This window comes from Bos indicus, chromosome 20, assembly GCF_029378745.1.
Source record: "Bos indicus isolate NIAB-ARS_2022 breed Sahiwal x Tharparkar chromosome 20, NIAB-ARS_B.indTharparkar_mat_pri_1.0, whole genome shotgun sequence".
In the NCBI taxonomy this organism is placed as follows: Eukaryota; Metazoa; Chordata; class Mammalia; order Artiodactyla; family Bovidae; genus Bos; species Bos indicus.
The window spans coordinates 35,470,202-35,494,271 of record NC_091779.1 but is presented as its reverse complement, the minus strand read 5'-3'; the positions used below and the strand labels follow the sequence as shown (position 1 = coordinate 35,494,271).

The 24,070-nt window shown below is 41.8% G+C and overlaps 1 protein-coding gene and 1 long non-coding RNA gene across 4 annotated transcripts in view; one reads left to right on the top strand and one right to left on the bottom strand.

Annotated features, from left to right (window-relative positions):
* Positions 1 to 8,618: 8,618 nt before the first annotated feature.
* LOC109575086 (uncharacterized) lies at positions 8,619 to 14,265 on the bottom strand. Of its 2 annotated transcripts, none has more exons than XR_011562441.1 (3): positions 13,898 to 14,265; positions 10,628 to 10,757; positions 8,619 to 10,000 (listed from the first exon to the last, which is right to left on the bottom strand). It is a non-coding gene; the product is annotated as an uncharacterized lncRNA (long non-coding RNA). The 2 variants fall into 2 exon arrangements; XR_002183190.2 differs by having other exon boundaries at positions 13,911 to 14,265.
* OSMR (oncostatin M receptor) overlaps positions 13,139 to 24,070 on the top strand; it is a 68,388-nt gene continuing 57,456 nt past the window's right edge. The window contains exon 1 of one of the 2 annotated variants that reach the window (XM_070774737.1): positions 13,139 to 13,462. The gene's annotated coding sequence lies outside the window, so the exon portion shown is untranslated. Of the gene's footprint in view, positions 13,463 to 13,533; positions 13,674 to 24,070 lie in introns of those variants that run through there. The other variant, XM_070774738.1, reaches the window with a different exon arrangement.

Below are 24,070 nucleotides of genomic sequence, written 5' to 3'. Positions count from 1 at the left end.
TTATATTTATAGGCATACATATAATGTATAAATACTATGTTTTTTCCAAAACAAGAATCATAAGATTCTGTATCTTGCCTTTTCATTTTTATCATTTGCATCAGCCTGTCATTAAATACATTCTGAAACCTGATTTTCAATGGCTGAATGATATTCTATTACAAAGATATATCATAATTTATTATAATAAGCAGCTTCCTTCTGTGTCCAGACAATGTTTCCACCCACTCAAGCTCCTGTTTCCTCTTCCTGGGCCCATAGGCTGCTTCCACTTCCCAGCCTCCCGTGCAGTTTGGCTAGACCATGTGACTGAGTTCCAGCCAGTGCTGGGTGAAAGTGACTGGCCCCGGCCTTAAAGTCAACCCATGCCAACCTCTTGGCCTCTTTCATTGCTGCAAGTACGTGTGTAAGCCACGTGTTCCAGATGCAAGGTGATAACCGGGAAGCAGCCTCTATCCTCGACTCACCACTTGGAACAGAAAAGACAGCTCGACTAGCATCAGACTATGACTTCAATGAGAAACAAACCTCTTTGCATTGCTGCACAGAGCCCAGTGAAGTAAATATGTGAGTGAAAGACCTGCAAGTTTTTTCCAACTTTCCATTTGTAAGTAAAGAGCAACAAATTGGTTATATGCAATTATGTTGCTAAAATAACTAAGCAGTATAGCACTGGAGTTTTTTCCTGTTTTAAATAAGCAGATAGTGATTATTTTCTTCTTCATATTTTCCCATAATTGTATAGTTTTCTACAGAGAACTATTTTTTTAACTTTTGTAATATTATTGTGTTTTTAAAATTTTACTTATTTTTAATTGAAGGATAATTGCTTTACAGTACTGCATTGGTTTCTACCAAACATCAACCTGAATCAGCCATAAGTTTACCCATGTTCCCTCCCACTGGAACATCCCTCCCACCTCCCACCCTTCTAGGCTGTTACAAAGCCCCAGCAAATTCCCATTGGCTATCTATTTTACATATGGTAGTATATGTTTCCATCTTGTTCTCTCCACACCTCCCACCCTCTGCTTCTTCCCCTCCCCTAGCCGTGTCCATAAGTCTGTTTTTAATGTCTGTGTCACCATTGCTGTTCTGCAAATAGCTTCATATTTATGCATATTAAGAGTGTATGGAAAAAAAAATCCCACTGCTAGACATACACACTGAGGAAATCAGAATTGAAAGAGACACGTGTACCCCAATGTTCATCACAGCACTGTTTATAATAGCCAGGACATGGAAACAACCTAGATGTCCAGCGGCAGATGAATGGATAAGAAAGCTGTGGTACATATACACAATGGAGTATTACTCAGCCATTAAAAAGAATACATTTGAATCAGTTCTAATGAGGTGGATGAAACTGGAGCCTATTATACAGAGCGAAGTAAGTCAGAAAAACACCAATAGAGTATATTAATGCATATATATGGAATTTAGAAAGATGGTAACGCTGACCCTATGTGAGAGACAACAAAAGACACAGATGTAAAGAACAGACTTTTGGACTCTGTGGGAGAAGGCGAGGGTGGGATGATTTGAGAGAATAGCATTGAAACATGTATATTATCGTATGTGAAATAGATTGCCAGTCCAAGTTTGATGCATGAGACAGGGTGCTCAGGGCTGGTGCACTGGGATGACCCTGAGGGATGGGATGAGGAGGGAGGTGGGAGGGAGGGTCAGGACAGGGAACACATGTACACCCATGGCTGATTCACGTGAATGTATGGCAAAAACCACCACCTCCAATTAAAGAAAAAAAAAAAAAAAGAATGTATGGAAAGAGATAAACAGCATTATCTGGGGGACAACCCCTGAAGCTGAGGTATCTGGCCATAGACTTTCTGAAACAGGGCCCACTTTTCCATGGGAGGGTCTGTGCCCCAACCCAGTTCCCTGTGGGTTAGGGGCTCTAGTTCCCCTAGTTCTAAGAAGCCAAAGTCTAAAACAGCTGCTAAGAGCCCATATTCTCAGACAAGTGCTGGACAGCATGCATGCTATGCAGGTTGCATGGAACACAATTCTGACTGTTTACTCCGGATGAAGCCCACTGGTTGACATGTACAACTCACAGGCAACACTTCAGACCAGTGTCCCATTTTTGTTGTTGTTAATCGTTGCATTTTTTAAAAATTTAATATTTTACTGCTGCTGCTAAGTTGCTTCAGTTGTGTCCGACTCTGTGCGACCCCATAGACGGCAGCCCACCAGGCTCCCCCATCCCTGGGATTCTCCAGGCAAGAACACTGGAGTGGGTTGCCATTTCCTTCTCCAATGCATGAAAGTGAAAAGTGAAAGTGAATTCACTCAGTCGTGTCTGACCCTCAGAGACCCCATGGACTGCAGCCTTTACTAAGTAACATAATTATATGGATAAAAATTCAAACGATATGAAAAGGAAGAGTTAAAACTCTCCCCTCTGTCCCTCAGTTGTCTTCCCCAGAGGCAATTAATTTTATTTCTTTTATATCCCTAAAGAGATTATAATTGATTATAACTTGAACAGAACAACCTCCCCCCTAAAATAACAAATGTGGCTTCTCATATTCTTTGATTTTTAAAGATATTACCATAAAAAGTAAAAACAAATGATTTAAAAAAACGAATCCGCACAGATAGGTCTAAAGTGAAAAACTACAAGCCTTCCCCTACACATTACCCCCCATTTTTGCCCTTCTCCCCAAGAACATCCACAGTCACGAAATTTCTTGTAATCCTCCTCCAAATATGCTCATGCATATATGCCATGCTGCTGCTACTGCTGCTAAGTCGCTTCAGTCGTGTCCGACTCTGTGAGACCCCATAGACAGCAGCCCACCAGGCTCCCCCATCCCTGGGATTCTCCAGGCAAGAACACTGGAATGGGTTGCCATTTCCTTCTCCAATGCGTGAAAGTGAAAAGTGAAAGAGAAGTCGCTCAGTCGTGTCCGACTCTTAGCGACCCCGTGGACTGCAGCTTACCAGGCTCCTCCATCCATGGAGTGGGGTGCCATTGCCTTCTCCATATATGCCATAAACATTAACAAATTAAATAGATAAATGGACATACCACATACACATTTCTGACTCTTTTTTGACTTAATTGACTATCTTGGACATATTTCCACAGCAGCTGATAAAGCACATAATCTTCCTTCCTTTCCTTTGAAAGGATGAATCATAGCATTTTCAGTAGTCTTCTATTGGATAATCTTCAGTTTTTTACTAGTTTTTGTTATTACAGTGTTTTTCCTACCATCACCCCATTTCCCCCACAGTGTTTTTCTAATGAGCATCTGTGTGTGTTACAATTTTGCAACTATGAATATTTGTAAGTCTACATTTCCAGCTAAGTGAATATTATTACTTTTTTCTTCCTGAAAAGAAGGGGTATTTTCAAAGGAAATGGTCTGTATTCATTCTTTTCTGAAACATTTATACTTTCATGTTTAGGCATCATGTTCCAGTAATTTCTAAGAAAACTATTTTTATGATTATTTTTGCTACAAAATCTAGTAACATTAATAACATTTTTTTCCTTCTTGGGTTTTTTTAATTTAGCTTGATTATTTTGTATTGAACTTGAATGAACATTTCTCCCTGGCCTGTTTTCAAAAAAATGCCCTGAGAATGTGGAAATTACCAGAGTTTTATTCCACAGTGACTAAGCATCATTAAATAATTGCTGTTATGTTAGAATTGAATGAAAGAACCTACATTTTAAAAGCTGACAAGATTGGATATAAAGGTGAATAACTTTAGGAAGTATTCATTTTAGTCTAGATGAAATTTAAACACAAATGGAATCACCAGATAAAGATAAACCTTACCATTGCTATTGCTAAGTCACTTCAGTCGTGTCCGACTCTGTGTGACCCCATAGACGGCAGCCTACCAGGCTCCCCCATCCCTGGGATTCTCCAGGCAAGAACACTGGAGTGGGCTGCCATTTCCTTCTCCAATGCATGAAAGTGAAAAGTGAAAGTGAAGTCGCTCAGTCATGTTCGACCCTCAGCGACCCCATGGACTGCAGCCTTCCAGGCTCCTCCATCCATGGGATTTTCCAGGCAAGAGTACTGGAGTGGGGTGCCATTGCCTTCATAACTCCCTCAAATAAATTTTGTTTTTGGCATTTCAACAAAATTCACAGGAAATTCAAGGACAAGTTTCACCAATCCTCCTTTCGTTCCCCAAACTGTTTCCTTGGTAGTATTGTCTTATATGAGCTTCCCTGGTGACTGAGATGGTAAAGAATATGCCTGCAATGCAAAAAATGCAGGTTCGATCCCTGGGTTGGGAAGATACCCTGGAGAAAGGAATGGCTACCTGTTCCAGTATTCTTGCCTGGAGAATGCCATGGACAGAGGAGCCTGGCAGATTACAGCCCATGGGGTCACAAGGAGTTGGACACAACTGAGAGGCTAACACTGTTACTTTTTCATCATGTTATTAGCACTCATTTTTATTTTAACATGACGTTTAAGTTAATAGATTAGCCTTACACAATTCCAGCAGGCTTTCAGCAGTTTCCAGATTGAAGTCTAAGGCAAAAATATTTGAATCTTTTGAAAAACTGGATTGTTTCAGAAGAATATTTTGTTTGAGGGAGAAATCTACCCTAGGAAAGTGGGAAAAAAAAACCCAAACAAGTTCCTTGTATTTTCTCCCAATAACTTCATCATTTAGTGCTTCAAAATATAACTGTAGGGAGTGTCCTTTTGGTCATAGCTGAGGAGCTCTCATTAAACTGCCCCTCCTACATACAACAATATCAAACACTAGGAAAAATACAAATAAAAAACACATAAAAAGCAGTGGAGAATTGACAAAAACAGTAAGATTCTGGAAGAGAATTAACACTTGGAACAAAGGAAAGAGTATGGAGTGAGTTTCCCATATTTTATGGCCCTTAGCTTGAGACCCCACAAGTCTTGTGCAGTGTGAAGGTAAGTAAAACTCTGTTAGAAAATTTACAATATTTCTGGCTTGAAGAATCAGAGCTCAGAGTTTGATGCAAACACATTGTTTGGAAAATAAAGTGAGAAACAGCAGAAAAGAAATAGCTAGAGAGGAAAAAGCTTATATTCTGTGCTTAAACTTACATCATCGATAAGCTATGAATCATGACTGTGCAAGACAGAATTCAAAACAGCCTAGATAAAAACAAGCCCCCCCCCCCCCACAAAACAGTGAATTTGGATTTGAGCTGCTACTACTGCAATCAATATCTTGTTTGCAGTTTGAATCTAACCACATTCTGCAGCTGCTCAGTTGCTCAGTCATGCCTGACTTTTTGTGACCCTATGATGGAGAGTAGCTCGCAGGCTCCTCTATCCATAGGATTTTCCCAGCAAGAATATTGGGGTGGGTTACCATTTCCTCTTCCAGGGGATCTTTCCAATGCAGGGATTGGACCCACATCTCCTGCATCTCCTGCACAGTAGGCAGATTCTTTACTGCTGAGCCATGGGGAAGCCCCTAACCACATTAACTGCCCATTTTAAAAAGAAAATCAATGTCACTGGAGGAATGTAATAGAACTCATTTTCATAGCATAATGTTTACAATGTCCAGTTGTAATCCAAAATTACTTGACAATACAAAAATAAATAAACAAACCAGGAAATGCGATACATTCTCATTTGAGCCACAGTCAATACAGCCTGATTCTAAGATGTCTAGATGTTAGAATAACCAAGTCATGCTCTAAAAGCAGTAATTAGAACTATGCTAAATGAGGTAAAGGAAAATATGCCTGGCATGAGCTAAAGGATAGTAAATATCAGGAAGTGAAGTGAAGTGAAGTGAATTCGCTCAGTCGTTTCTGACTCTTTGCAACCCCATAGACTGCAGCCTACCAGGCTTCTCCATCCGTGGGATTTTCCAGGCAAGGGTACTGGAGTGGGTTGCCATTTCCTTCTCCAGGGGATCTTCCTGACCCAGGAATTGAACCTGGGTCTCCTGCACTGCAGGCAGATGCTTTACCCTCTGAGCCATTGGGAAAGTCCAGCAAAGGAGAACTTTCAGTGGTTTATCCACCCCCACCCCAGATGGGACTCGAACCCACAATCCCTGGCTTAGGAGGCCAGTGCCTTATCCATTAGGCCACTAAATATCAGGAAAGATATAGAAAATATATATAAAAAAGAAAAATTTAGAACTGAAATATACACTGCCTATCATACAAAATTTAGTAGATGAATTTGATAACAAAACTAAGATGAGAGGAGAGGAGTCAATAAGCTTAAATAAAGTTTGATAGAAGCTTTCCAGTCTAAAAAACACAAAGAAAAAAAGTGAAAACAATAAAGTCCAAGGGCATTTGGGACTATATGAAGGGAAAGGTCTAACATATGAGTAACTGGATTCTAGGAGAGAGATGAGAAAGATAAGAGTAGAAAAAAAAATGTGAAGAAACACTAGCTGAGAATTTCTCAAATTTGGTCAAAGACATAAATTTACAAATTCAAGAAGCTCAACAAATGTCAAGCCTGATGGATAATGATACTAATTTTTAAAAAATCTCTAAACACATCATTGTCATACTGACAACCAAAAAGAAAGAAAAGATATTGAAAGCAACGAGAGAAAAATGACAGATTATATATACAGGGGAATAATAATTTGAATAATTGACAACTTGTCAACAGAAACAATAGAGATCAGAAAATCACAGAACAACATTTTAAAAGTTTGAAAGGTAAAAGCTGTCAAGCACATATCCTATACCCAGCAAAAACATCCCTCAAGCATGAGATGAAGTGAAGTGTCAGTCACTCAATTATGTCTGATTCTTTCGGACCTCATGGACTACAGCCCACCAGGCTCCTCTAGCCATGGGAATCTCCAGGCAAGAATACTGGAGTGGGTTGCCATTCCCTTCTCCAGGGGATCTTCCCAACCCAGGGATCCAACCCGGGTGTCCCACATTGCAGATTCTTTACCATCTGAGTCACCAGGGAAGCTGGACGAGATGAAGTAAAGACATTAAACACACACACATGACTAAGAGAGTGTATCTCCATATCTGCACTTGAAAATGCTAAAGGAAATCCTTCAGGCTTAGGGAAACAAGAACAGATGAAAACTCGGCTCTCTGGGAAGACTGAAGAACACTGTGGTAAAGGTAAACATGTAAATAGAAAGGACTGTTTTTCCTCTTAATTTCTTTAAAATACATATTGCATGCCAGTTTTATCTTGTCATAAACATAATACATTTTATAATTATAACATAAAGGACAAGAAGCATGGTTAAATGGACCTAGTAGGTGAAATGATTTAATATTATCTCAAGCAAACAGTAAAAATTAAAGATGTATATCTTAATCCATTAGGCCACATACCAAAAAGTTCTGTAAAGAGGAACAACAAAAACCCAAAAGGCAAATTTAAAATAAAATTCTTTTAAAAATTCAAATGATGTAAAAGAAGGCAGAAAAGGAGAAACAGAAGGACAAAAAGCAGGGAGAATGAAAGAGAAAACATATAGAAAAGTGATAGGTTTAACTCAGTCATATCAATAATTACCTTAAATGTAAGTGTGCTAAACACCCTCTATCAAATTAAAATGCAGAGAATGTACTTTTTAAAAAACTTCCAACTACACGCTCTCAATAAGAGATGCTGTTTAAATATCAATACAAACATGACTATAGATTTATTTTAGGTCAAGGTTAGCAAATCATTTTCAAAAGTTTCCAAAGTTCCCACCTGACTCTCCCTCAAAGTTCTTCCTTCCTGACTGGATTAATGGTCTGTCCTGTAGTATTAATTACTATGCTCATTTTTATTAATCCCCATAACCACAGGCCAAAAGAATAAAAGCAGTTATCCAAGCAAACACATATTCAACAGTATCTCTAAAGCCCACAGAGCAAAAATAAAAAAAAGAAAAAAATCCAAAGTGCTCCCCTGGTGGCTCAGACGGTAAAGAATCCACCTGCAGTGCAAGAGACCTGGGTTGGATCCCTGGGTCAGAAAGATCCTCTGGAGAAGGGAATGGTAACCCTCTCCAGTGTTCTTGCCTGGAGAATTCCATGAACAGAGGACCCTGGCAGCCTACAGTCTTCGGAATCACAAAGAGTCAGACACAACTGAGCGACTAACACTTCTATGGTCTGGTTTCTGATGAAATCTGGAATAAGGTGTGAAAACTATTGGAATACGCAGGAGAGGGTGGAATGTGTAGAAGCAATCAATCCTTCAACCAATCTTCCACTAACATTTAGTTCAACCAAGAAACTCCTTTAGAACTATTAAGGATGCTGTTATCCCTCACTTAAATCCACTTAACAGACACTGAAGGAAAACAATTCATACTTAAGTACTTAAAGGAATCTTCTGAAATTCTAAAATATGAAAGCTCCATGTGGCCCTATATTTAACATCTTGCTTTGTCATTGTCAGCTCCCTTTTTTGTTTGCTTTTGATTTTTTTAAAAAATATACACATTTGGAAATGATAACTGTCTCTTAGTCAAGATTTATGATATATTTTAGATTAGAAACTTTTCAAAATTCCTGTTTTGTTTTTTGCAATATAAGAATACATTTACCAAATAACATTTTAATTTCCATTGTTTTCTTAGAAATAATGCCAATGTCACCAACAATCATAACCACAGAAGCATGCTTTAAAACCTAAAGTGAATCTTTAATATATCAAATGTGATAACATCCAAAAAGAAATAGAGAATTCTTATCCATGAAGGTAATTGTAAATCATCATCCACTACTTATTGATGAAGCCACTTTCTTCAGAAAACTCCCAATTCCTTCAAATTCCATCAGTCTGGTTATCAAATACTGCCAAATATGTAATTATAAATACTTGTAGCAGTTTAACAAATAGAATAATAATTTATATTTCACAGCTTACATAGATGATTTCATACGTCTATATCTATGTGTATGCTAAGTTGCTTCAGTCGTGTCCGACTCTTTGTTGACCCCATGGACTGTAGCCCACCAGGCTCCTCTGTCCATGGCGATTCTCCAGGCAAGAATACTGGAGTGGGTTGCCATGCCCTCTTCCATATCTACATCCACAGACAGATCTATGTAATATTCCTGATACTTATAGGACTGTATTTCCCCTGAGAAACTGGATAGGGTAAGGCTAACTAACATTCCACTCATGTCTCTCCTGTCATAGTGTTGCAGCAAAAATGGAAATGAGTGAATGGCCTTTCACACATACAAGCCAAACAGGCTTGCAAGAGTTAAACAATCTTGGTCATTCTTTAGCTGTTACTACTAACAAACACTTGTAGTTGGGCTTGTCCTTCAGAAAGCTAATTACTCTCGGACTCCGTATTGATTATACCCCACACCTGGCATTCTTGTTACCTTACAATCGCTTGGAGCATTCTGCATTTCAGAAAAAAAGGCCACGGGCCAATTATTTCAGGGAAACCAGACCCAGTTGCTGAGTTGCCTCAGGCCAGCTGTAGTTGTTTTGAAACTTTGCAAAGAAAGAATAAAAATGCTAGACCTTCATGAGGATATAAAACCTCTCTCTATTCCCAAGAGATGGGGCGCAGTACTTGAGGTGCTAGCCTGTTATGTATTCCCCTTTGCCGGGCAAAGATAAAGCCATTTTTCTATTTCCTCCGAACTCTGTTTCCGTATTCTTTATTGGCACCGGTGGACAGGGGGCCAAGATTTTGACAACAATAGTTACATATATGAGACTTTCTGGTGAAAGATGAGGAAGGATGGATCAAGAATCATTCCCAGGTTTTTTGATTTGGTATCTGAGTTAAAGGTTGGGGCATTCACTTAATATAAGAGAATCAAAGGTGGAAAACTGAAGCATTTGAACTTGAACATATTGATTTTGATGTACAAATAAGTTGGTCTGTAGTTCAGATGAAATAATTGCAATGGAGAGGAAGATTCAAGGTTCATCGGAGCACAAGTGACCATGGAAATCAGGAGCATGGACATGATCATTCGGGAGACTGTGGATTCAGAGGAGAGAATCAACGATGGAGCCCTGGGACAGGCCAACATCTAGGAGACACACAGAGAATGAAAAAGGGACAGGGAAATGATTAAAGGAAATTTTTGCATATTGAGGTATTTAGGGAAGTCATTCTGGCTTATACACAAGTTAACCTGAATTTAATGCTAACTAATGCAGCCTGTCTCTGACACAGAGAACTCAAACAGGAGTTCTGTAACAACCTAGAGGGGTGGGGTGGGGGCGGAGATGGGAGGGAGGTTCAAGAGGGAGGGGGACACATGTATACCTACGGCTGATTCATATTGATGTTTGGCTGAAACCAACACAGTTCTGTAAAGCAATTATCCTTCAATTAAAAAAAAATTCAGAAAAAAATACATTGTCCATCTGCTTTAATTATGAAAGAAAAGGGAGCACTGACCAGAAGAATGTCCATGTTAAAAATAAAGATTAAATGCATCATTAAACGCCTCCATTCCTGGGATATCAGGGCTGATACTCGTTCAATAACAAGACTCCCTTTCCAGGTGCCAAGGCCATCCGAACTCCCTGTGTACGTGTTGATCTGTTTTTTTGTTTTTTTTGAAACCTTAAAGGAATGTATCCCTGACTTGTTTAATGTTCTTTGTTTTGACAACATATTAAACTCTGCTGAAAACCATACTTCTCTGTACCTTTCTCCTGGCTTCTGCTGCTGGCCAGTGATCCTTGGCATTCCTTGGCTTGAGGCAGAATAACTCCAATCTCTGCCTCAGGAATCACATGGTGTTCCTCCTGGGTTTCTGTGTCCACATTTTCCTCTTCCTATAAGAATAAAAGGCATTGGGTTAATTCAGGCTCAACTTGATGAAATTTGCAAAATCTATATTTCCAAATGGGGTCATATTCTGAAATTCTGGGTGGACATGAGTTTTTGGACGACACTATTCAACCCATCATCCTGAGGGAATGATCACAGATTTACAGGTGCTATACTAACTAGTCTCTAGAAAGAGGAGTATATGCAAGGAATTAGAATGGTGCACAAAATAAGTGAATTTTATGTGGACACCTGTGGAAGGATGTCATCGAGAGGATGTCCCCTCTGGTTGACCCTCCAACCCCAGACAATCAGAGCCTCCTTATCCCCTCCCCTGTCCTTGGAATATATGTTCTGCTGGCTGTATCTGTACCAGGAGCCATTTTCAAGGATGCAACCTTGACAGAACAATGTGTTATTAAGATCATGGGGTCTGTACACAGGACTGAACCCCATTAAGGCTTCTATATAACTTTTAAGATTCTGGCAGCTGGGTGAGGAGATGTGGAGATGTATTCATCTTGCTACTGTGGGAGACAAGCCTCCTATGTAAGTTCCTTGCTTATTTAAACTGCCACCTACAAAATCAGTCCTGAATATTCATTGGAAGGACTGATGCTGAAGCTGAAACTCCAATACTTTGGCCACCTGATGTGAAGAACTGACTCATTTGAAAAGACCCTGATGCTGGGAAAGATCGAAGACAGGAGGAGAAAGGAACGGCAGAGGATAAGATGGTTGGATGGCATCACTTACTCAATGGACATGAGTTTGAGCAAGCTCCGGGAGTTGGTGATGGACAGGGAAGCCCCTGTCCATGTCCATGGGGTCACAAAGAGTCGGACACACTGAGCAACTGAACTGAACCAATCTGAATGGGCCGGCCTCTCCTTGACCTTTGTGTAAGGGGGCCAATTTAGAATTTCACCAGGGGACTGGAGGGTCCTGAACCAACAGCAGGGAATATTTTGCAACTCAGTTTCTTTCAATTGTTAGAGGAACCCAAGGCAACTTAAGACTCACTTTGCAGAAATTCATCACACTATTTTTTTTTTTTTCACGCTATGAAAAAGTCAATCAGAAAGCCTTCCTCACCCTCAGGACCTGGTTTGACAAAGCTTCCATAGCCAGATGGCTAAACTAATGGACTCTTTAAAACCCTTAATGAGAGGTGTGGCAAAGTACCTTACATTTATTTAGACAAGAGTACCTTTACCTTCATTATCATTAAATATTTACTGTATGCACCATGGTCTTCCTGGCATCATCAGACACAACCTGTCTAAAAAGAACTCTTTCCCTGGGATGGCATTGGGAGGAGCTATAAACACGGGCAAACATAAAAGTATTTGGGCTTTAAACATAAAATCATGTGGACTGATTCTGACATTTTGAGCCATTCAGTCAATTCAAGAAGTGATTCTTAAGATACGATTCATGGGTGGTCCTTCTCCATGACTCCTAGTTCTCCCAATCACTGTGGTACTTTGCAGCACCTGAATCTCAGTCTTAGTCGCCCAGAGCCAGGTCCCATGGACAAGACTTCAGAGCTGCAGGGCACCCTTGTCCAACACCCCAGCCCCACCAATCTCCCTCTGGGTCCAAAGGCAGCTGTATTTAGATGGTTTCCATACCAGACCCCAGGTGGGTATGCCTTTAGCTAGTCCATCATACAACTGTGGTGGTGGTGGTTTAGTGGCTAAGTCTTGTCGAACTCTTGCAACCCCATGGACTGTGTAGCCTGCGAGGCTCCTCTGTCCGTGGGATTTCCCAGGCAAGAATACTAGAGTGGGTTGCTATTTCCTTCTCCAGGGGATCGTCCACACTCAGGGATGGAACCAGGCTCTTCTGCATTGCAGGCGGATTCTTTACCGACTGTACCACCAGGTAAGCCCCCATGTAACTATGAAGAGAGGGCAAATATGCATTTCAAGGGCCCTGTATTTGAATACGTATTTCAAAGATTAAATGGCATTATTAAGAGAAAAAGTAAGCCACGTTATAGCACACATAGCTCTTTGTGTAAGGCTATGGGACAGTTACTGCAAGGACAACTGTATCTGCCACGGAGTTTCTAGGGAGGAACGCGAACCAGGATCCTAGAACTCAAATTTTATTGCTCTGAACCCCACACAGTCGGAAGTTTGCCTGGAGCGCTTGTGTGTGCCCAAAGAATCTCTGCCGGGAAGCCCAGGGGGTGTGCCTCCAGGCCGGGATAACAAGTGGCCCCGCGGGATCCCACCCGCTTCGCTCCGCTCTGCTCCCGCCCGGGTGGCCAGCCTGCGGGGGCCGGAGCCCCCGCCCGGGTGCCCGGCCCGCTGTTTTCGGTTTCCACTTTTCCTTCCCAGGCCTCGCCCACTTCCTTTCCCACCGGTCCCCGCCCGGCCGCCGAGGCCCGGGGTCCCGCACCTCTGCAGGGTCCCATCCGCTCTCCCCCCGGGGGACCCAAAGGAAGAGAATTCCTGTGGGGCCCAAGAGTGCCAAGAGTGCGCAGCGAGACGGGAAATTGCAAAAGTCCTCGGCCCTCTGCCCTCCCCCGCGGCTTTCCCGTAATTCCCGCCCCTGGGCGCGCGCCCCGCAGCTGATTCATAGGCCAGGCGCGGGGCCGGCCCTGCACGTCCGCACCCGCGCTCTCCCGGGTCTCGCACCGCGGTTCGGCAGCCCAGCCGCCGACGACTCGGCCCGGCTCGCGGAGCCCTCGGCCCGCGGGGTGAGTACCCGACCGCGCGCCCCGCTCGCCTCCGCGCGCGCCGCCTCCCTCGGTGGATTCTCCGCCGGCCCCTGCCGTCTGGACGCGGCCCGGAGTTCAGCACTCTGCTCTCCTGCTCGGTGCCCCGAGGCCTCGCGTTTGCTTGGGCTGGGGGGTTCGCTCTGCCCCGAGAAGGGGTTTCGAGGGGTCCTCGCCGGTGACCCGCGGCCGGGTGCGTAACTACTTCTTGCCAGAGCGCACGCCGTGCGTAACCACGACGGTGCCCACCCTGCGTTTACAGTCCCCATCCCACCGCGTCCTTCGCAAGGCAGTCGGGGGATATTTGTGGGATTAAAATTCCCATTTGACCCACTTTTGCCTCGTTCCCAGCACCCCAGAGTTAATTGGGTGTTAATTGCGGTCTCCAGCCTTCCCTCACGTTCTTTTAACGCCTACCTGAGGGTCATACCTCTCTCGGTCGGCGACCTCTCTCCACCTCCCTCTACACCTGGGAGCGAGAGGCGCTCACACGCAGGTGCAGCCGATAAAAGTTCTTGGGGATGCGGTGGTGTCTGGGGTAGACGCCAAGCGAATGGAAGGAGCACCAAGTTGGCCGGTTGGGCGATGGAAGCCTTGTATTTGTAACCGCGCCGCCTCTCACCCTTTTACAGACAGCTCTTTCCTAGGCAAAAAGCACGGAGGGGTTCAGCAACTTGTCCAAGACCATAGAGCTGGCTTCCGTGGCGGTGACGTCGCGGAGCACTGAGAGCCCTTTCTTGACAGTGTTTGGCCGGCTCGTGCCTCCATCTGTCCTGCCTGCCTGTCCTGTGGCTGGAGGCACAGTATTCAGTGCCACGGGGCAAGGGTGCCTGGTAACTGACAAGCTTGAAGACTCTGAACAAGTTTATTCTCCAACTCAAGAGGGATCAATGTAGGCAGAGGCTATGATAGAACTGAATGCCATGTATTTAATTTGAGCTAGAAGGAAAGAAGCTGTGGGTCTTATTGTCAAGTCTAAACTGACTTTAGGACGTGGGTCAGGTTAACGTATGGCCTCAGCCTCTGTTTCCTCCTCTACGAAATAATAACCGTTCACACTAACTATGGATCAGGCACTAAGTACTGTACATACACGAGAATGATTTAAGCTTCACCACTGAGGTGGGTAACAGTTTTCCCATTCTGATTTTATCAGTGAGAAAACTGAGGCCCAGAGAAGTTAAGCAACTTGTCTGTGGTTACACAGCTAGCAAGTGGCAGAGTCAGGATTTGGCTTTGGAGGCTGCTTGTAACCACTATCTGTGTCTCAAACTTTAGGACCCTTTGTGGAGTGCCCCCCGCCCGCCCCCCACGTATGGTGCTTCATTATTGTAGCACTCTGTCCTCAGAGCACTTTACCTCTCTCCTGAGCTGCTTTAATCTGCACTCAGAGACCCTTGAATCTGAAGGGCACCAAATAGTCATAGTGGCCAGGGGTTTCCAGACTTAGCTGTGCCTCAGAATTATTCTTGGAGTCTTTAAAAGCACTGGACACCAGCCTGTTACCTACTCAGAATCTTCAAGGGCATGCTGAGTTTGGCACCTCCACTGATAGCTTTCAGTATTGTTAGAATGCTTCCAGTGGCAGGGAGCTCACCACCTAACATTTTATTGTTGGATAGGGCTAACTCTCAGCTGTAACTTGCCTCCTTGTGGTACCTGTTTTGCCTCCTGTTGTCTCAGCAAATGTGTCTAAACCTTCTGTATCAACGGCCACCTTGAGAGGAAACGGCCGTCTTAGGTGTCCAGTGGGGACTGGAGCCATACTGGGGAGAATACTTACTTACACACTGGGTTTTTCCTTCCACCTCTTTAACCTGAGAGACTGGGGACACCTGCAGTGGTGCTCAGAGGTGTTCCAAGGTCTCTGTTGTTTTTTGTAGCCCATTTGTCCTGAAAAAGGAACCAAATCAGGAAAACGATCATGGTTCTGAAAGAGGTGGTACTGTGATTTGACAAGAAGAAAGAGTGTTTTCCTTGTGGGAATATTCTAGGCTCAAGCAGAAGGAAAGCTGAGCAAGTGTCATCTTGCTCACTTTACAGGAATACTGAGCCCTAGCCCTGCTTTCTCTGGAGGAAGTCCTCTTTGACTGAAAAAAATATATGAAATGGGGAGATACAAGACAGATAAGAACTTGTGAGAAATTCCCCTCCCTCCAAGCAGGATTCCTCATAGTTCTGTAGCACAGATTTCTTTTATAAAAGCTGTGTCCTGTGTTCACAACCTTCTATTTGTTTTCAGAAGCTATTTACTCTAGTTTATCTGTTTTATTTTTTATGTTTTAATAATAATACAAATAATAAATGAATATATATATGACGTATGGGGGGAAATGTAGAACTAACTTTGTCACTCCTATTCTCACTCAGAAGAGGGAAATGTCAGGTTCGTACCTATTATTCCAAGACTTTTTTTTGGTATACATTTGCAAATATATGTATACGTGGTGGTTTAGTCGCTAAGTTGTGTGCGACTCTTGAGACTCTATGGACTGTAGCCCACCAGCTCCTCTATCCATGAGATTCTTCAGACAGGAATACTGGAGTGGGTTGCCATTTCCTTCTCCAATATTATGTTTTAATAAATGTAAATGAGGTCTTACCATCATCGTGCAGCTTACTTTTTCACCCCCAAGTCTTAGACCTCTGTCATGTCTGTACCTCTTTTATTAATGGCTACATTCTAAAGTAATAATACTTATTTTTAATTATGTTAGCTAGAGATATTTATTCATCCTTTCCCTTATTGATCGACATCAAAGTTAACTAAAATTATTCAGCATTAGCAACAGTGCTTCAGGGAAAATTGGGCATTCACTTTTGTGCTTAAGCCTGAGTGTAATATCCTAGGAGAGAGATTTGTGGATCAAACAGTTTATCCATTTTTCACTTTGGTAGATAAAACTCTTCAAATTGCACAGCTGACCCACCCCAGGTGCTATTAATAATTTAAATTCAGCACATGAGAATTTGTTTTCCTCATCCTTCCTAACACTGGGTATTATCTTTTTTTATCTAAATTTTCAAATCTGGTGAATGAGTGAAACTCAGTAAGACATTTTAATTTGCATTTTGCTGAATACTGCTGCAGAAAGCAATGGCACCCCACTCCAGTACTCTTGCCTGGAAAATCCCATGGACAGAGGAGCCTGGTAGGCTGCAGTCCATGGGGTTGCACAGAGTCGGACACGACTGAGCGACTTCCTTTTCACTTTTCACTTTCATGCATTGGAGAAGGAAATGGCAACCCACTCCAGTGTTCTTGCCTGGAGAATCCCAGGGACTGGGGAGCCTGGTGGGCTGCCATCTATGGGGTCGCACAGAGTCGGACATGACTGAAGCGACTTAGCAGCAGCTGCAGTTTAATATCTCTAAATATTTATGGATTGCGTGTTTCTTATGTGAATTACCTGTGCATGTCCTTTGCTCACTTTTCTATAGGGTTGTTTTATCTTATGTCTGTTTACTGCAGAAGCTCTACAGGTATTCAGTTTCTTAATCTGTTGTCTCTTATAGATGATGCAAATATTTCTTCTAGTGTAAAGCTTCTTTTCCCAAATTTTTTTATTGTGGTAAAACACATAATATAAAATTTACCATTTTAACTGTTTTTAAGTACACAGGTCTGTGTTATTAAGGACATGCCTCTTGTTGTGCAAGCATTACCACCATCCATCTCCAGAACTCTTCATCTTGCAAAACTGAAATGCTATACCCATTAAATGATAACTCCCCATTCTCTCCCTAGCCCCTCACAACCATAATTCTGCTTTCTGTCTCTATGAATACTCCAGTTCAGTTCAGTTCAGTCGCTCAGTTGTGTCCGAGTCTTTGAGACCCCATGAGTTGCAGCACGCCAGGCCTCCCTGTCCATCACCAACTCCCGGAGTTCACTCAGACTCACATCCATCAAGTCGGTGATACCATCCAGCCATCTCATCCTCTGTCGTCCCCTTCTCCTCCTTCCCCCAATCCCTCCCAGCATCAGAGTCTTTTCCAATGAGTCAACTCTTCACATGAGGTAGCTAAAGTACTGGAGTTTCAACTTCAGCATCATTCCTTCCAAAGAAATCCCAGGGCTGATCTCCTTCAGAATGGACTGGTTGGATCTCCTTGCAGTCCAAGGGACTCTCAAGAGTCTTCTCCAACACCACAGTTCAAAAGCATCAGTTCTTCAGCGCTCAGCTTTCTTTATAGTCCAACTCTCACATCCATACATGACCACTGGAAAAACCATAGCCTTGACTAGATGGACCTTTGTTGGCAAAGTAATGTCTCTGCTTTTGAATATGCTATCTAGGTTGGTCATAACTTTCCTTCCAAGGAGTAAGCGTCTTTTAATTTCATGACTGCAGTCACCATCTGCAGTGATTTTGGAGCCCCCCAAAATAAATTCTGACACTGTTTCCACTGTTTCCCCATGTATTTGCCATGAAGTGATGGGACCAGATGCCATGATCTTCGTTTTCTGAATGTTGAGCCTTAAGCCAACTTTTTCACTCTCCTCTTTCACTTTCATCAAGAGGCTCTTTAGTTTCTCATCACTTTTTGCCATAAGGGTGGTGTCATCTGCATATCTGAGGTTATTGATATTTCTTCCAGCAATCTTGATTCCACCTTGTGCTTCTTCCAGCCCAGCATTTCTCATGATGTACTCTGCACATAAGTTAAATAAGCAGGGTGACAATATTCAGCCTTAACATACTCCTTTTCCTATTTGGAACCAGTCCGTTGTTCCATGTCCAGTTCTAACTGTTGCTTCCTTACCTGCATATAGGTTTCTCAAGAGGCAGGTCAGGTGGTCTGGTATTCCCATCTCTTTCAGAATTTTCTATAGTTTATCATGATCCACACAGTCAAAGGCTTTGGTGTAGTCAATAAAGGAGAAATAGATATTTTTCTCGAACTCTCTTTTTCGATGATCCAGAGGGCGTTGGCAATTTGATCTCTGGTTCCTCTGCCTTTTCTAAAACCAGCTTGAACATCTGGATGTTCACGGTTCACGTACTGCTGAAGCCTGACTTGGAGAATTTTGAGCATTACTTTACTAGCGTGTGAGATGAGTGCAATTGTGTGGTAGTTTGAGCATTCTTTGGGATTGGAATGAAAACTGACCTTTTCAAGTCCTGTGGCCACTGCTGAGTTTTCCCAATTTGCTGGCATATTGAGTGCAGCACTTTCACAGCATCATCTTTCAGGATTTGAAATAGCTCAACTGGAATTCCATCACCTCCACTGGCTTTGTTTGTAGTGATGCTTTCTAAGGCCCACTTAACTTCACATTCCAGGATGTCCGGCTCTAGGTGAGTGATGACACCATCCTGATTATCTGGGTCATGAAGATCTTTTTTGTACGGTTCTGTGTATTCTTGCCACCTCTTCTTAATATCTTCTGCTTCTGTTGGGTCCATACCATTTCTGTCCTTTATCGAGCCCATCTTTGCATGAAATGTTCCCTTGGTATCTCTAATTTTCTTGAAGAGATCTCTAGTCTTTCCCATTCTGTTGTTTTCCTCTATTTCTTTGCATTGATCGCTGAAGAAGGCTTTCTTATCTCTTCTTGCTATTCTTTGGAACTCTGCATTCCGATGCTTATATCTTTCCATTTCTCCTCTGCTTTTTGCTTCTCTTCTTTTCACAGCTATTTGTAAGGCCTCCCCAGACGGCCGTTTTGCTTTTTTGCATTTCTTTTCCATGGGGATGGTCTTGATCCCTGACTCCTGTACAATGTCACAAACCTCATTCCATAGTTCATCAGGCACTCTATCTGTCAGATCTAGTCCCTTAAATCTATTTCTCACTTCCACTGTATAATCCTAAGGGATTTGATTTAGGTCATACCTGAATGGTCTAGTGGTTTTCCCTACTTTCTTCAATTTAAGTCTGAATTTGGCAATAAGGAGTTCATGATCTGAGCCACAGTCAGCTCCCAGTCTTATTTTTGCTGACTGAATAGAGCTTCTCCATCTTTGGCTGCAAAGAATATAATCAATCTGATTTCCATGTTGACCATCTGGTGATGTCCATGTGTAGAGTCTTCTCTTTTGTTGTTGGACGAGGGTGTTTGCTATGAACAGCGCATTCTCTTGGCAAAACTCTATCAGCCTTTGCCCTGCTTCATTCTGTACTCCAAGGCCAAATTTACCTGTTACTCCAGGTGTTTCTTGACTTCCTACTTTTGCATTCCAGTCCCCTATAATGAAAAGGACATCTTTTTTGGGTGTTAGTTCTAAAAGGTCTTTTAGGTGTTCATAGAACCGTTCAACTTCAGCTTCTTCAGCATTACTGGTTGGGGCATAGACTTGGATTACTGTGATATTGAATGGTTTGCCTTGGAAACGAACAGAGATCATTCTGTCGTTTTTGAGATTGCATCCAAGTACTGCATTTCGGACTCTTTTGTTGACCATGATGGCTACTCCATTTCTTCTGAGGGATTCCTGCCCACAGTAGTAGATATAATGGTCATCTGAGTTAAATTCACCCATTCCAGTCCATTTCAGTTAGTCCATGAATACTCCAGGTACCTCATAGAAATGGAAGAGTCTTTGCAGTTTTGTAACTGGCTTATTTCACTTAGCAAAATGTCAAGTCTCATCCCTGTTGTAGAATGTATCAGAATTCCCTTCTTTTTTAAGGCTGAATAATGTTCTATTGTTTGTATATACCACATTTTGCTTATTCATAATGCTCTTATTTTTAAATATCTTTTGCTGCACAGAAGTTTTATTTATTTGTTTTTAAATGTATTTATTTTCTTTTTGTCCATGCTGGGTCTGCGTTGCTGCCTGGGCTTTTCTCTAGCTGTGGCGAGTGGGGGCTACTCTTCTTGCGGTGTGCAGGCTCTTCACTGTGGTGGCTTCTCTTCTCGCAGAGCATGGGCTTCAGTGGTTGCAGCTCTTGGGCTCTGGAACACAGGCTCAGTAGTTGTGATACCTGGGCTTAATTGCTTCGTTGCATGTGGGCTCTTTCCAGACCAGGAATGGAACCAGTGTCCCCTGCATTAGCACTGGACTCCCATCCACTGCACCACTAGGAAAGTCCTGCAAGAAGTTTTAGATGTTTGTGTAATCGACTGCAATCTAATCACTTACGTGCTTTGTCTAGGTTAGAAAGACCTTTTTCACCTGAAAATTATTTCTAAGCTTTTATTTTTTTTCTAATACTTTTATTACTTTGGTTTTACATTTAGCTTTTCAAAATTCCAGATTTTTGTATAAGATGAAAGGTAAAATGTCACAACTTTTTTCTTAAGTTTTAAGCATTTGATCCAGTGAGGCTCTGAGTGCTCACTTCTATCTGATTCTTTCACAGTCCCTCAGAGTGTAGTGTGCCAGGCTTCTCTGTCCGTGGAATTTTCCAGGCAAGAATACTGGAGTGGGTTGCCATTCCTTCTCCAGGGGATCTTCCAGACCCAGGGATTGAACCCACATTTCTTGCATCCCCTGCATTGACAAGTGGATTGTTTACTGCTATACCACCTGGCCTGGGAAGATATAGTTGATTCAATGTGGTATATTTATAATCATACTACTTTTTTCCAACTCATTTGAATTCTATTATTTACAGCAAAATAAATTCCTGTTTATATAAGGACTTGCTTGAGGATTCTATCTTATTTCATTGATCTATTTTTGTCTCTTCTTCTGCCAGTTTCACTCATATCCCTGCATCACTTCTGCTATAACTTCAGTTCAGTTCAGTTGCTCAGTTGTGTGCGACTCTGTGACCTTATGGACTGCAGCACACCAGGCTTCCCTGTCCATCACCAGCTCCTGGAGCTTGATCAAACTCATGTCCTTAGAGTCCGTGATAGCATCCAGCCATCTCATCCTCTATCGTCCCTTCTCCTCCTGCCTTCAATCTTTCCCAGCATCAGAGTCTTTTCCAATGAGTCAGTTCTTTGCGTCAGGTGGCCAAAGTATTGGAGCTTCAGCTTCAGCTTCACCATCAGTCCTTCCCATGAATATTCAGGACTGATTTCTTTTAGAATTGACTGATTTGATCTCCTTGCAGTCCAAGGGACTCTTAAGAGTCTTCTCCAACACCACAGTTCAAAAGCATCAGTTCTTCGGCGCTCAGCTTTCTTTATAATCCAACTCTCACATCCATACATGACTACTGGAAAAACCATAGCTTTGACTAGATGGACCTTTGTTGGGAAAGTAATGTCTCTGCTTTTTAATATGCTTTTTAATATGTCATAGCTTTTAATACGGTCATAGCTTTTCTTCCAAGGAGCAAGCGTCTTTTAATTTCATGGCTGCAGTCATCATCTGCAGTGATTTTGGAGCCCAAGAAAAGAAAGTTTGTCACTGTTTCCATTGTTTCCCCATCTATTTGCCATGAAGTGATGGGACCAGATGCCATGATCTTCGTTTTTTGAATGTTGAGTTTTAAGCCAACTTTTTCACTCTCCTCTTTTACTTTCATCAAGAGGCTCTTTAGTTCCTCTTCGATTTCTGCCATTATGGTGGTGTCATCTGCATATCTGAGGTTATTGATATTTCTCCTGGCAGTCTTGATCCAGCTTGTGCTTCATCCAGCCTGGAATTTCACATGATGTACTTTGCATATAAATTAAATAAGCAAGGTGACAGTATACAGGCTTGATGTACTCCTTTCCCAATTTTAAACCAGTCCATTTTTCTATGTCCAATTCTAACTGTTGCGTCTCAACCTGCATAAAGGTTTCTCAGGAGGCAGGTAAGGTGGTCTGGTATTCCCATCTCTTTAAGAATTTTCCAGAATTTGTTGTGAAGTCAAAGGCTTTAACATGGTCAATGAAGCAGAAGTAGATGTTTTTCTGGAACTCTTTTGCTTTCCTATGATCCAACGGATGTTGGCAATTTGATTTATGGTTCCTCTGCCTTTTCTAAATCCAGCTTGTACATCTGAAAGTTCTTGGTTCATGTACTGTGGAAGCCTAACTGGAGGGATTTTGAACATGACCTTGCTAGCATGTGGAATGAGCACAATTGTATGGTAGTTTGAACATTCTTTGGGATTGCACTTCTTTGAGATTGGAATGTAAACTAACCTTTTCCAGTCCTGTGGCCCCTACTGAGTTTTCCAAATTTGCTGGCATGTTGAGTACAACACTTTCACAGCATCATCTTTTGGATTTGGAATAGCTCAGCTCAAATTCTGTCATTTCCACTAGCTTTGTTCATAATAATGCTTCCTAAGACCCACTTGGCTTCATACTCGTGATGTCTGGCTCTCAATGACCACACCAGCGTGGTTATCCAGGTCACTAAGACTTTTTTTGCATAGTTCTTCTGTGTATTCTATGTATTCTTGCACGTCTATATATTCTTGCACGTCTTGCACGTCTGTGTATTCTTGCACGTCTTTTTAATCTTTTGTGCTTGTTAGGTCCGCCTACTGTTTCTGTCCTTTATTGTGCCCATCTTTGCATGAAGTGTTCCCTTGGTATCTGTAATTTTCTTGAAGAGATCTCTAGTCTTTCCCATTCTGTTGTTTTCCTCTTATTTCTTTGCCTTTTTCACTTAGGAAGGCTTTATCTCCCCTTGCTATTTTCTGGAACTCTGCGTTCAGATGTGTATATCTTTCCCTTTCTCCTTTGCCTTTCACTTCTCCTTTTCTCAGCTGTTTGTTAGGCCTTCTCAGACAATCATTTTGCCTTCTTGCATTTCTTTTTCTTGGGGATGGTTTTGGTCATTGCCTCAGTGAGTAGCAAGCAGTGCTTACTTTTTCAAACTCTTACCAATGCTAGGTATTAAGTCTTTTAAGTCAGCTTTGCCAATTGGACACCACACAGACACACACACAGATATAAACAATTGCAGCTTTAATTTGCATGTATTTAATTATTAGTGACAGTGTCTAGTTTTCCTTTTTTCTTTTTGGTTATTAATATTTCTTTTTCTTTTATAAATTACATAATCATGTCATTTATCAGTTTTTCTTTGGAGTTTCTTATCTTTTTCTTATTGATTTCTAAGAGCTTTATATATATTAGGGACATAACCCTGTGACATGAATATTGAAACTATTGTTCCCAGTTTGGTTTTAGACCTATTATATGTCTAGAATATTTTCAGTGTTCGTTTGATTGTTGTAGCAGTCTTTACTTTTGCTCCTGGTTTCACGTCATGCTTGACAGATTGTACAAATATTCACCTATGTATTAGTCAAGTAATTGTTTCTTCCATTTTTGCTGAGATAATTAAATAAAACACTTTATAAGTGTAGAGTATATGATAATAATTTTACTTACATGCATCATGAAATGTTTATCATAGTAAGTTCAGTGAACATCCATTATCTCATATAGATACAAAATAAATAGAAAAAAATTTTCCTTGTGATGAAAACTCTTAGGATTTTCCTCTTTTAACAATTCTCATGTATAACATGAAACACTGTTAAAGATCTTTATCATGCTTGTATTTACTTATCTCATACATAAATACATCCCATGTATTTATTTATCTTATAACTGGAAGTTTGTCCCTTGTGACTGCATTATCCAATTCTCCCTACCCCTACCTTCTGCCTCTGATAACCACAAATCTGATCTTTTTTTCATAATAGTTTGTTTGTGAAGTGTAATCAGCGTTCAAC